This window comes from Panthera tigris, chromosome D3 (genome assembly GCF_018350195.1).
Source record: "Panthera tigris isolate Pti1 chromosome D3, P.tigris_Pti1_mat1.1, whole genome shotgun sequence".
Classification (NCBI taxonomy): Eukaryota; Metazoa; Chordata; class Mammalia; order Carnivora; family Felidae; genus Panthera; species Panthera tigris.
Genome location: NC_056671.1, coordinates 15,187,089 through 15,199,853, shown reverse-complemented (window position 1 = coordinate 15,199,853; position 12,765 = coordinate 15,187,089). Strand labels below are relative to the sequence as shown.

Sequence of the window (12,765 nt, the reverse complement as noted above, 5' to 3'; positions counted from 1 at the left end):
TCTTTGTTTAAATGCAAGTTGGGGATAGAGCCTGAAGACCTGGATACAAATTCTTGGCTCTTCCACTTACCAAGTTTGTGACTCCTGGTAAGAGATAACCTCTCTCTTAGACTCAGTTTACCCATCTGTAAAGTGGGGCAAAACACTGACCAGGAATTGATATGATAATGGCGATGCTGCTTCTGCAGCTGGGTCCTCTATCCCTGGTGACCCTGGCTGCACACTAGAATCACTGGGACACTTCTTAAAATTCCTGATGCTTGGGCTGGCCCCACTCCCCCAAATTCTGATTCCATTAGTCTGAGATGGTGTCCGGTCCCCTCCCCCACTTTTTTTTAAGATCCCCAGGTGATTCTAATGTGCAAGCAAAATGAAAAACTATGTTCCAGTGCTTATCAAGAATCCCCTGGGGATCTCATTAAAATTCAGATTCTGATTCAGTAGGTCTGAGGTAGGACCAGAGATTCTGCATTTCTAACCAGCCCCCAGGTGATGCCATGGATGCTGGTCTAGAGACCTTTGACTAGCTAGCAAGGTTTAAGAAAGTCTAGTCTAGGGGCACCTGCGTGGCTCAGTCAGTTAAGCATCCCAGTCTTGATTTCAGCTCAGGTCATGATCTCACAGTTTGGTTTGTGAGTTCAAGCCCTGCATCATGCTCTGCGCTGATAGTGCAGTTTGCTTGGGATTTTCTCTCTCTTCCTCTTTCTCTACCTCTCCCCCACTCACACTGTCTCTCTCTCTCAAAAAAAAAAAAAAAAGCCTAGTCTAGTGTGGTCTCATCCACATTAAGTGCTTTGGTAAATGTCAGCTCATAAGTATAATGATATTTAGTGAGTTCTGGAGTCATGGGGAGTGATCCAGCAGTAGGAGTAAGTCCAAAGACTCCTGGAAGATACAAGGGGTCTGGTGCTTCAGTGTGGGGCTTATTTGAAGTGAGTAACTCTTTAGAGTGGCTCCTGTTGCTCAGAGAGATGGGGGTTGTAAGGCCTGAGTGTAATGATAATTGTGAACCAGCGTCCCTTGCTTAGAAGTCAGCTGGAGTCTGTGTTTACCCAAGGAGGTTCAGGTCCACAGGAATCAAAGCTACGAGGCTAGGAAGTGAACTTCTGGGGACAAGTTAGGGCACCTTACTAATTTATTCAGGAAATTTTTACTGAGTATCTACTAATGCAAGGTGCTGTACTAGGCACTGGGGGTCTAACTATATAGCTCCTGCTTTCAAGGAACTCACAATCCAGTAGGAGGAAACCAAACCATTAAACAGGCAACATCCAACATTCAGAATAACTGATGTTCTTTTTTCCTGTTTATTTATTCTTGAGAGAGAGAGAGAGAGAGCAGGGGAGGGGCAGAGAGAGAAGGAGGCACAGAATCCAAAGCAGACTCCAGGTTCTGAGCTGTCAGCACATGGCCTGATGCGGGGCTCAAACTCATGAACAGTGAGATCACGACCTGAGCCAAAGTCAGACACTTAACTGACTGAGCCAGGCGCCCCTCAGAATAACTGATGTTCTAATGGGAAAAGTTTCGAGAGGGGTCCTTGGCTCAGCTCAAGGGAGTTATGGAAAGATTCCTAGAGGAAGCAATGGCTCAGTCATGAAAGATAAATAAGAATTATTCAAGAGTGGAGGTGGGAACAGATAAGGTCCCAGACAGAAGAGAGAGCCTAGGCTAAAGCAGGTAGGTAGGAGAGAACAGAGCCTCTTCCCAGAAGCAGCTTAGTTTATGGGTACTGGGGCTGGGGATGCAGCCAGAAAAGAACCTAGAGATGTAGAGAGGACTTGAATGTCACACTAAGGTATTTGAAGCCAGAGGTCTATGGGGTCACTGAAGCCCCTGAAGCTCTCTGCAAAGTTTGTGTTTATGTGTCTGTGTGCATTATCCTGGGATAAAACTATTTATTGGGTTTCCATCAGACTCCAATGGATTCTAGAGCTCCAGACGGGTAAGAATCCTGGGAGCTATAGATGGGCTCTAAGCCTCCTGTTGGTTAGCGCTAGCTCTGTTTGGCAAGGAAATGTCCCAAACCCTGGGATGGAGGGTCCAGTGATAGAGGAAGAGCTTACCACCCTGTTCTTTTCTTCTCCTTTAAATCTTTGCACATCAACTCTTTCTGCCTGGGACACTCTTTCTCACCCCTGCTGCCACCCATGTCTCACCTAATTAATTCTTATTCATCTTTAAGATTTCAACTCAAAATCTCCCCTCCTTGGAGAAGACTAGCTTGATTTCTCCCATGAAGTCAGCCCCCTCCATTATACACACTCATAACTCCTTTGAAACAGTTGCCACATGTTTAATTACATAATGAATAATGTAATTCATCACTCAAAGCTATCTGTATCCCTCCCACCTACTAGAATACACACTTTTTGTTGGAAGATAGCATCTGTTTGTGTTCATAGCTGTAATGCCAACACTCTCAACAAGTCTTGGCACACAGTGGGGACTCAATAAAGATTACCGAGTGATTGCCCAAATATTTGAATGAATGAATGAGTGGACTGACATGGTTAATCATTACTACCTGAATTCTTTTCCCTCTCAGCCCTAATCCCAACCCTCCTCCAACTCTTCATTGTGTATTTTAAGCTCTGAGCCTTGATAACCAGATCATTGCCCATTACACGGTAGAAAAAAAATTGCAGCAGAGAATTGACCATACCAGGCATATTTCTGAAGCCTGCCCTAGTGGCTATATATCGATGCTTTTAATCACTTAGTGAACAGATGCAGTCTATAGGCTAGAATCCAGGGACTTTTCCAAAGTGGTCAGCAAACCCCATCACTGACCAGCACCAGCATGCCACTCACACCTGTATTTGGAAAATCCCGATATCTGTTTTCTAATGAGCAAGTTGCCCTTATTTGGATTATTCCTTCTGAACTGTCAGGAAGGTGGGAAGATTTTGACTTGTTCTACATCATCCCATGTGAAGAGGAGAGAAGAAAAATACCTACATTATAAGAGTAGCTTTGGGTTTAATATTATTAGAGTAAGGGTGAGTAACCCTGAAGGCAAAGAGCAAGGAGGGTGAGTCAACAAAGTCTTTCAGTGGGTGTCAGATTTGCAGCATGAGCCTCTGTGTTCTGACTCTCACCTGATGACCATGATTCCCCAAACCTTCATCTTACATCATCTGGCCAGAGCTTCCCTGAGCCTCAGTTTCCTGATCCGCAAAGCAGGCAGAACAGTATTTATCTGATAGGATTGTTGGGAGGATTAAATAAGATAATGTATGCAAAGGGTTTGCCTCTATATTTCCTTCTCCCCATACAGTAGTCCACACTTCCTAGCAATCTTAAGATTAATGTAACTATCAGACCCCAAATTTTAGGCAGTCCTAGCAATACAGAGGGCAAAAATGTGAAGCTCTGGGTCAGAGGGTTTGCAGAAATATGGTAGAACAAAAAAGAAAGAACTCTGTAGGACAGTGTTATGTTTCATTAGCCTGAAAGGTTTGATTATGCATCTTTAACCAACAGGGAACTTTCTATGCCTTTTCCATGCAGTAAGCATTTTCCCTTCAAACTGTCAATTTTTTTAAAGCTGATGGAACAGGAAAGAAGAAGGGAAAGAAGCCATTCTTTTTCATTTCTTCAAAGGCAACCCAAATTTGATCCCTTTAGTGAATGGCTCAAGATAAAAACTCCACTTCAGTCTGCTTTCTGTGATTAAACAACCCTCTTGTTTGTCAAATAGCAGGGAGAAGAGAAGAAAGGAAAGCTCTTGTCGCTGTTAAGTGCTCTGAAAGTGTACTCCCTCCCAGCTCCCACTGGTTAGGTGCACCAATGCCTACAAAGAGATTCTTGAAACAGGAGGCAAAAGCTGAGGTGCAGCTGCCCGGAAGAGGAGAGAATGTGAGGATGGGGTGGGAAGCCCTAGAAAGCCCCCATAGGATCATGGAATCCTCAAATTGGAAAGGTCTAGAACTCTTCTGTCCCTGCCTTTCTTTTAGAGACTGTTGGAAACCAGTCTGTTCCATGACATTCTCTCCCTACATCATATGCTTGAGTGAAACAAATAGACAGCTCAGAAAGTTTTGGGGGTTGGCGGGGTCTCACCTAAATCCATCTTGCTTTGCTGAAATCCAATTTCAACGTGGCAATGGGAGAACTTTTAGGTCCTCAAAGCTCTAGTTAGAAGATAAATGGAAATGAATTGATCTGTTGATATGGTGGACAGACGTACAAATAAAGATATAGGACACCCAGTTAAATATGAATCTCAGATGAACAATGAATTTTTTAAGTACGTCCCATGTAATGTTTGGGACATACTTATATTAAAAACGTTTCAGGGGTGCCTGGGTGGCTCAGTGGGTTGAGCGTCTGACTTCATCGACTCAGGTCATCTTATGGCTCGTGAGTTCGAGCCCCGCGTTGGGCTGTGTGCTGACAGCTCAGAGCCTGGAGCCTGTTCCAGATTCTGTGTCTTCCTCTCTCTCTCTCTGCCCCTCTCCCACTCACTCTCTCTCTCAAAAATAAATTAGAAAAAGTTTCATTGTTTATTTGAAATTCAAATTTAACGGGAAATCTTCCATTTTATTTGGCCAGTTCACCTGACAAGGTAACTCCAGCTTGCATTCCCTGTCTCATGTCCTTGTCAATAGTATCAGGACTATGGACAAGAGCAGACAGACATCGAAGGTTTTCTGAGGAAGTTTCTGGAGTGGTTATATCCATGGGTTTGGAATCAGACAGGGCTTGATTCAAACCCCATACCTGACTCTTACTAGGTGATCTCTAGCAAGGGACTTTCCCAACTGAGCTTCCTTTCTTTATGGTAATATGAGAATCATAACATCCACCTTACAAGTTGTTGTGGAGATTACAATGAGGTGACATTAAAGTGCCTTGGGGTACCTGGGTGGCTCAGTCAGTTGAGCATCTGACTCTTGATTTTGGCTCAGGTCATGATCCTAGGGTTGTGAGATCAAGCCCCATGTCAGGCTCAGGGCTGAGTGCAGAGCCTGCTTGAGATTTTCTTTCCCTCTTCCTCCCTCCCTGTCTCCCACCTTCTCTCTCTCTCTCTCTCTCTCTCTCTCTCTCTCTCTGTCCCCCCTGCCCCTCTTCCCTTCTCCCTCTCTCTGAAAAAAAATTTTTTTAATTATAAAAAAAGTATCTAGCATCCTGTAAATCCATAAATGCAGCTCTTACTATCTTCTCCTCCCCTCATTTCCTCCTCCCTGTGAAGCTTTCTCCACACTTTTCTTTGTTGCACCCATAGCATTTTATCTAACCTTCAAGAAATGCCCCTGTTGTTCTGACATATTGAAGTGGAGACAACATCACTGTTCACAAATGTCTTCCTAATCAAGAATGAATCCTCTGGTCTCAGATACCAAGTTTCCTTCATCTCCGTAAGTCCAGCATTTAGTCCAGGGCTTAACACATAGAAGGAACTTGATATTTCATGAATGAACATGTAATTAAGTCATTAACATCTTAGCATAAATTGCCTATGACTGCAGTTTCCAAATGATAGTTCAGTACATATGCGTGCACGCGCACACACACACACACACACACACACACACACAAGCAGTAGAGGGGAGTTTCTCAAAAAGCTAAACATATTTCATTGAAAGAATTGCCTTTTATTTGAGTCTAGCCTTTCTTCTTTGGAGTAAAAAACCAAAAAACAACAAAAACCCCCATAACTTGTCATTTATGGAATAAGTTTTAAGAGGTATTTGACAAAATAGTTAGCAACTTCCACGGTGAGATATATTCGTATCTCTGTATCTCTGTTTGCATCTCTATCTCAGCAAGGAAGTTTCAACATTGAAAATGCACTGCTACTTAGCTCAAATTCCGAGAAACGCCACTTTATGAGATAAGAGAGTAAAATGTACTGGAGGGACTACAACCCATGACTGGTAAGTTTTGATGGGATGGAGGAAAAGAAAAAGACTACAGCAGGAGATGGCCAGGGAGGTGCATTTTATCTGAATAAATATGCTTAACAGAGTCTAGGGGTGGAAAATGATGGGTGAAAAAAACAAACAAATTTTCCCTACATCCCTAGGACAAAACCCCACCATCCCAGAGTTCAGGATGTTAATTTACTTTGAGTCTGAGAGCCTCCCAATCATCCCTTCTCCAGTTGCTCAGGTCAACAAACTCCTTCAAAGAATAACAACACAGTACAAGGAAGGATGTCCAGCACATGACCTCCAAGGACCCTCTGGTCTTTGGAACCCAAGTCAGACCCCTCCCTCTGAATGAGACCCTCTGTGCCAGTGCCCCAGGCAAATTCTGGGAACTTGCCCTTGCCTTGGCCTCTGAATTATATTTCTATAAAGATAGTTCCTTAAATCTCTGTAGCACCATTGACCATGATTCCAGGCATTGTTAGGTCATTCCTCAGTCCTGCCTCCCCCTGTCCCTCCCCTTTTTGTGCTATCCTAGATGGACACATCTGTCACTTTTAAGTCCTCATTGCTCATCTGTCATGCTCCACAACCAAGAAGAGAAAAGAGAAAAGGCCAGAGGAATGTTTTGCCACTAAGAGGAAGACTTTGACATTTTAAAATCCTCTATGTCAGGGTAATCATGTCCCCCACCCCCAATGCAGAAACAACAACAACAACAACAACAACAGTAACTAACTTCTTGTTGAAAGCTCATCATATAACAGGCATTGTGCTAATAAGCGCTGTACAGTGCTACTCCATTTCATTTTCACAACAAATGGTACCATGTTAAAGAAGAAGAAACTGAGGTTCAGAGAACTTAAATCACTTGCCCAAGGAGTGTCTCCCAGATGGTAAACAGGGATTGGAAAGCCAGTGTTTCTCATTCCAGACTTCTGTGCTTAACCTTACTTGATACTGGCTCCACTCAACCACCATCAAGGACTCCTAGTGGTCCAAAAAATGCGACTCAAATGTTCTGTGGGCTGTTAGGACCCTCCAAGGCCTGGTCACCATCCGTTTCCACAGTCTCGTCTCCCGCTAAGGCTCTCCTAGAATCCTCCAGGGCAGGAATTTTGGAGTTCCTTTTACTTAAGAAGCCTCTCACCTCTGAGCCTTTCACCATATTGTGCTATTGCCTCTTCCCAAATCTACCACATCACAAGCCCAGCTCCAATGTCACCTTTCCCAGCATACCAAACCCAATGAGCTCACCTTAATCTAAATCTCCTAACACTTGGGGTCTGCTGCCCACCTGGCAGATAACCCCGAGTTGCCATGTACTCATCTCTCATGTGGGTGTTTCATTTCCCCGGCTTGATGGACACCCACAGGGTGCAGCCATGTTATGGCATGCATGCCTTTGTGTCACCTTACTAGGAACAAGTAGACAGATGTTCAATCAGTGTTTGATAACTCAACCCCTTCCTCCTCTTCCTTTCTCTTCTTTCTTATTTCTTCTTCCCTATCTTCTCCCCATTCTCTCTTTTTGGCATCTCCTTCCCTTCTCTTCCCTCCCCTCGGCTCCCCTCTGCATTTTTAAGTGTGGTAGGCAGCCAATGACATGGCTCCCAATGATCTCTGCCTCCTGATATTCACAGCCTTGTGTAATCCCCTCCCCTTGGTGAGGGGCCGTGCCTAGTGGCTTGCTTCTAATGAACACAACACAGCAAGGGTAATGGTATGTCACTTCCATGATTAGATTACAGGAGACTATCTCTTGTTAGCGCTCTCTTGCTGGCACTCTTGTCCTTTCTCTGGCTCGCTCTAATGAAGGCAGTTCCATGTTGTGAAATGCTCTATGGAGAGGCCTATATGGCAAAGAATCAAAAGAATGCCTCCAGCCAACAGTTCATGAAGAAGTGAGGTCTCAATCCAACAATCTGAAAGGAACTAAATCCTGCCAACAACTACATAAGCAGACTTGGAAGTGGATCCTTCCCAGTTGAGCCTTGAGTTGACTACAGCCTTGGGCCATACCTTGATGGCAGCCCTGTGAGAGACCCAGGGCCAGAAGATTTATCTAATCCATGCCCAGACTCCTAATCCACAGAAACTATGAGAGAGTAAGCATGTTGTTTCAAGAGGGCGAATTGTCAAGCAGCAATAGATAACAAAATACACTAAATGTTCCTTTACTCCAACATTTGTTGGGGATTTAACATGGTGTTCTTATTAAATAAGGGGACGTTTTGATGACTCAGGCATGGTTCTCTAGTTTTTTGTTTGTTTATTTATTTATTAATTAAATATAATTTATTGTCAAATTGGTTTCCATACAACACCCAGTGCTCATCCCAACAGGTGCCCTCCTCGATGCCCATCACCCATAATGGTTCTCTAGTTTTAAAAATCTCCAGCCTTATTGGGAGTTGGGAAGAGAGACAAGTCATAAGAACAGTCATATCATATCATATCATATCATATCATATCATATCATATCATATCATTTTTAAGAGTTTTAATAGAGAAAAGAAGTAGAGATTTAGTAGATACTTGTAGAGTCAGAAGCTTATTCTGCTTGAATATGAGAAGGCTCCAAAAAGGAGCTAGGTCTTGGAACACAAACGGGAGGTCACCAAATTGGGAGAGTTGGGTCAAGGGGAGGGAAGAGAATTCCAGGCAAAGGAAAACCGTGGGCAAAGATGGAACAGCATGAGGAGGCTTATCATGTTGGGTAAGGAAAAAAAGAAAAGAAAAGTTCAGCATTTCCTATTCTGACTCTTCTATAACAAAAAGAACAATATGGCTTTATTCAATGTTCACTCTGTTACATTTTAACACTCAGTATCTCACTGAATTCTTGTAACATTCTATGAGATGGAAAAATCTCCATTTACATGTGAGGAAACTGAGGCTCAGAGAATAGAAGTGTCTTGTTCAAGGTCACAGAGCAAGTCAGTGGCTAAGCTTGGATTTGAATATTGATCTGCCTGACTCTAGAGTTGCCCTCTCAACCATCCACTACCTGTGTTGCATTTATAACAGGCGATGCACAAGGGAGAGGCTTCAGTTTCTGCTAGATAGGACAAGTCTCTAAATGCCTGTGGACCCACACATGCCTTTCATTGTTTGGTATGCAAACAAAGAGATAAGGCTGGGTCAGTCAGGTTTCTTGTCTGTCCTAGGGCAGTAATAGAGGGCAGTGGATAAAGGCACAGGCCTAGGTCCAAATCCTGGCTTCCCCACCTACTAGGTGAGTGACTTTGGGCAAGGTATTAAACATCCCTGACCCCCACTTTTCATCAGTAAAATGAAGAGATGATAATAGCAACTAACTCAGTAGAATCAGTGTGATAACCCACAGAAGGCAGAAGCAATAAAGGAGAAAATATGCCATGCAGTTGACAGGCTTCAGTAAGTCTGTCCATGTAAAAATCTAATAACAAGGAACCTGGAAAAGAGTGGAATAGAACTGGCGGTCCCATCCATTTTCCTCAGATTCTGATAACTTTGCAGTTCTGAATACCTTATATCCTTAAAGCCAATATACCATTTTCTTCAGACAATCTCATATTGTTGGAAGTGATGGAGTATGGAAGAGGGAACATTTATTCCCTACTCTTCATGTTTCCCTGTAGAGGGACCTCCAGGAGAGTGACACTCCTGGCTCTTGCCCCACCTGATTGGTGCATCAGTATTCTCTTTTGGGATCTGCCTACCTGAAGAAAAGGTACATTTTGGGCTTAGTAGAGCAAACTTTGTCCTATTGGTTTGCTTGAGGTTGGGTTGGGGGTTAAGTTCAATTCAAAAGAGTATTAGCAATCTATGTCCTCCAAAAGGTTTTTTTTTTTTTTAAATCAGTAATAAAGCTGCCACTTCTTGACTGCCTCTTTCCTGTCTCTTGTAATTAGTTTGATACCACCTTGAAAATGTTCACTCCTCTCTCTTTATGTTGCTCATTCCAATCCTTCATTAAGTTTCCTTGTCACGATTCCAGATGGCCATCCTTTCTGCAAAGATAGCTCTTCCTTTGGCTTTCTTCTCCCTGATATTCTTGTTCCCCACCCACTCAGGTCCTGAATCATGGAACAATTTGGCAGATTCACTTTATACCTATGCCTTCCCCTCTGCCAACCCTACAGACGTTTCAACGTATCCAAGTCATTTCTAATTACTTCTTGGCTGATAACTATTCTAGCAATTTCTTCATGTCTGGTAAATGTTTCAATTTCTCCACTTTGTCTTTCTCACTGAATCCTTAAGAAGAAAAAAAAAAGAAAAGAAACTTGGTAACTCTGGCATTTTTGAATCATCATTAATTTCAAGCTTGTCTTATCTTATTAGCTGTCCTACATTCCCATCGAGAACTCTTTCCTCCTTGATGCATTTGAAAGCTCCCATTTAATTTTCTTTCCCATTACTGAGTGAAGACTAGTTTGGACTAACTTGCACCAATAGTGTCCTTGAGAAGCAGCAGTAGACAGCATTGGGGTAGGGGTGGGGGGCGGGTTCCCAGGTGTAGACTGCTGGTACTGTGAGCCTTCAAAACATCTCTTCCCAGGGCTTGCTGCTCCTCTGTCTGTTCTGAAATACTTTCCAAGAATTTAGGCAAATGTTTTCAGAAGGACATTAGTGACATACATGTTTATTGAGAGGAAGGTGAATTGATCAAATAGCTTTCTCCCATTAACACATACAAAATGATTTTCTTTTCTCCATCCAGATAAGCTCTCTTGTCACCCATGGGGATTTCCCTAGGGAATTAAGAAACAGAAAGAGGAAGGGGGCAGAGTAGAGGGTAGGCTCAGAGCCTGATTGCCAATGGTGTTGTCCTGTAGAATGTTCTGTGATGATGGAAATGTTCTATATCCACGCTATCTGATATAGGAGCTATAAAACTACATGAAATGTGGCTACTGTGACTAGGGAATTGAAACATTAATTTTATTTAACTTTAATAATTTAAATATAAACAGCTACATGTGACTAGTGGCTACTGTACCGAACAGTCCAGCTCTTCAACATGTTATTTGGGGTTATCTGGACCTTCCTTTTTCATAACTGCCACAGTTCTTTGAGAGTCATGGAATAATGCCCAAGAGGACAAAGATCCATCTGACTCACAGAATCCAGGGTCATGAATGGATGTCATGATGTTACATGCCCATGGAAGCTGCAATCTAGTGGATGTTTCAAGCAGAGGTCACAGATTGGTGATCTACAGGCTAAATTCAAACTGTAGGCATTCTTGACTTATACAATGAAAAATAATTAGTTGCTAGCATTTAAAAATCAAAATATTTCACATCAAAATGTGGATTTCCAGCTTCTATTGAGAAATCAGAAGACCCCACCTGACAACATTCAGATGGAGATGAGTAGCAGCAGCCTCCTTTATTCAGCACCAGGGTTCTTCAGTTTGCCACACTCCCCACCATGCCCTATGGTCTAAATGTCTCATGCAGGCATTTGGTTTTATTTGTCCTTGCGTCATGTTTCTAAAGCATGAGCTTTGTTTTTTTTTTTTTTAATTTATTTTATTTATTTATTATTTATTTTTTAATATATGAAATTTACTGTCAAATTGGTTTCCATACAACACCCAGTGCTCATCCCAAAAGTGCCCTCCTCAATACCCATCACCCACCCTGCCCTCCCTCCCACCCCCCATCAACCCTCAGTTTGTTCTCAGTTTTTAACAGTCTCTTATGCTAAAGCATGAGCTTTGTTTGGTATCCTACAACCTGGGTCTCAATCCCATTTTTGCCTTGTAAGAAGCTGTGTGACCTTGAACAAATGACTTTAACTCTGAGAGCCTCAGCTTCCTCCTAAGGGGAGAAGTGATAGAATAGACCCCAGAGTGTTGCAAGGACTCCATAGAACAATGTAAGAGTCTTGATATAGAGCCAGGCTTATGGCAAGTGACCAATAGATGATAGCTGTTGGAAAGAAATGAGGGAAGATGGGGGAAATGGAGGAAGAGGTGATAGAAAAGCAAGAGGAAGAGGACAAAGAGGGGAAGGAGGAAGGGCAGGAGGGAAATAAGAGCTCCTAGTCAGTTTCCAAACACATTTAAGGCCTAACAAGGGTCAAAACAAAACAAAACAAAAAAACCTCTTTCTTTACCACCCCCTCCCCCTACAGCTTTAGCTTCCTTCCAACATAATACCGTGACCACCCACATCGTAAGCCCATGGACACAGGGTGAGAGCTGAGAGGCTAAGAAGGAACACGTGAACAAAAGCAAGGAAATAAATCAGTTGGTCCCTGGGACCTTTGCCCTTGGATCTGCAACCTTTGCCCTGAGAACCAGTTCTCTTGCCCACGTCCTGGGAGCACTTGGGACCTTGTGACAGAAACACCAAAGGGTCTGGACTTCATCACACTTGTTGGGGTTTGTGTCCCTCCCCCAGATCCAGCATCTATAATCAGAAAATATCTCCTTGTGGCATAGTTTGTACACATCTGTCAGAAGAAATGCCAGCCCCTCCAAGATAGATGGAGGGAAAGTTAAAAGCTAGCTATTTACAAGAAATAAATGCAGGAGACTGGACTACATTCCCAAGCAGTTTTGACCTTGGGTTCCTAGGGTTTAACTTCGCCCGTTTCTCAAAGTTGATTCAAGGATCATGTAATTCAGAATATGCTGAAAGAGGAATGTTGAAATGTTGGTTATTGGGCCTTACACCCAGACACTTGAATTCAGTCCATTTGGGGTTAGGGTTAGGGAATTTGTATTTTGTAAAGCTACAAGCTGATTTATTTTATGTGATTCACTTAATCAAGGCATATGAATACTGAGGAAGCATAGTTTGCAGCTGGTGAGAATAGCCCAATACACCTTCCACCTCTGGAGAAGCATGACGATCACTGAAAATTTGAATGGTCAGGGAAGGTTTCTCAG

At 42.9% G+C, this 12,765-nt stretch overlaps 1 long non-coding RNA gene across 2 annotated transcripts; it reads left to right on the top strand.

The window, feature by feature from the left end:
- Window positions 1–734: 734 nt before the first annotated feature.
- On the top strand, window positions 735–8,002 carry LOC122232435. Of its 2 annotated transcripts, none has more exons than XR_006209775.1 (3): window positions 735–932; window positions 5,772–5,882; window positions 6,415–8,002. It is a non-coding gene; the product is annotated as an uncharacterized LOC122232435 (long non-coding RNA). The 2 variants fall into 2 exon arrangements; XR_006209774.1 differs by lacking the exon at window positions 735–932 and adding an exon at window positions 5,220–5,363.
- Window positions 8,003–12,765: the final 4,763 nt, after the last annotated feature.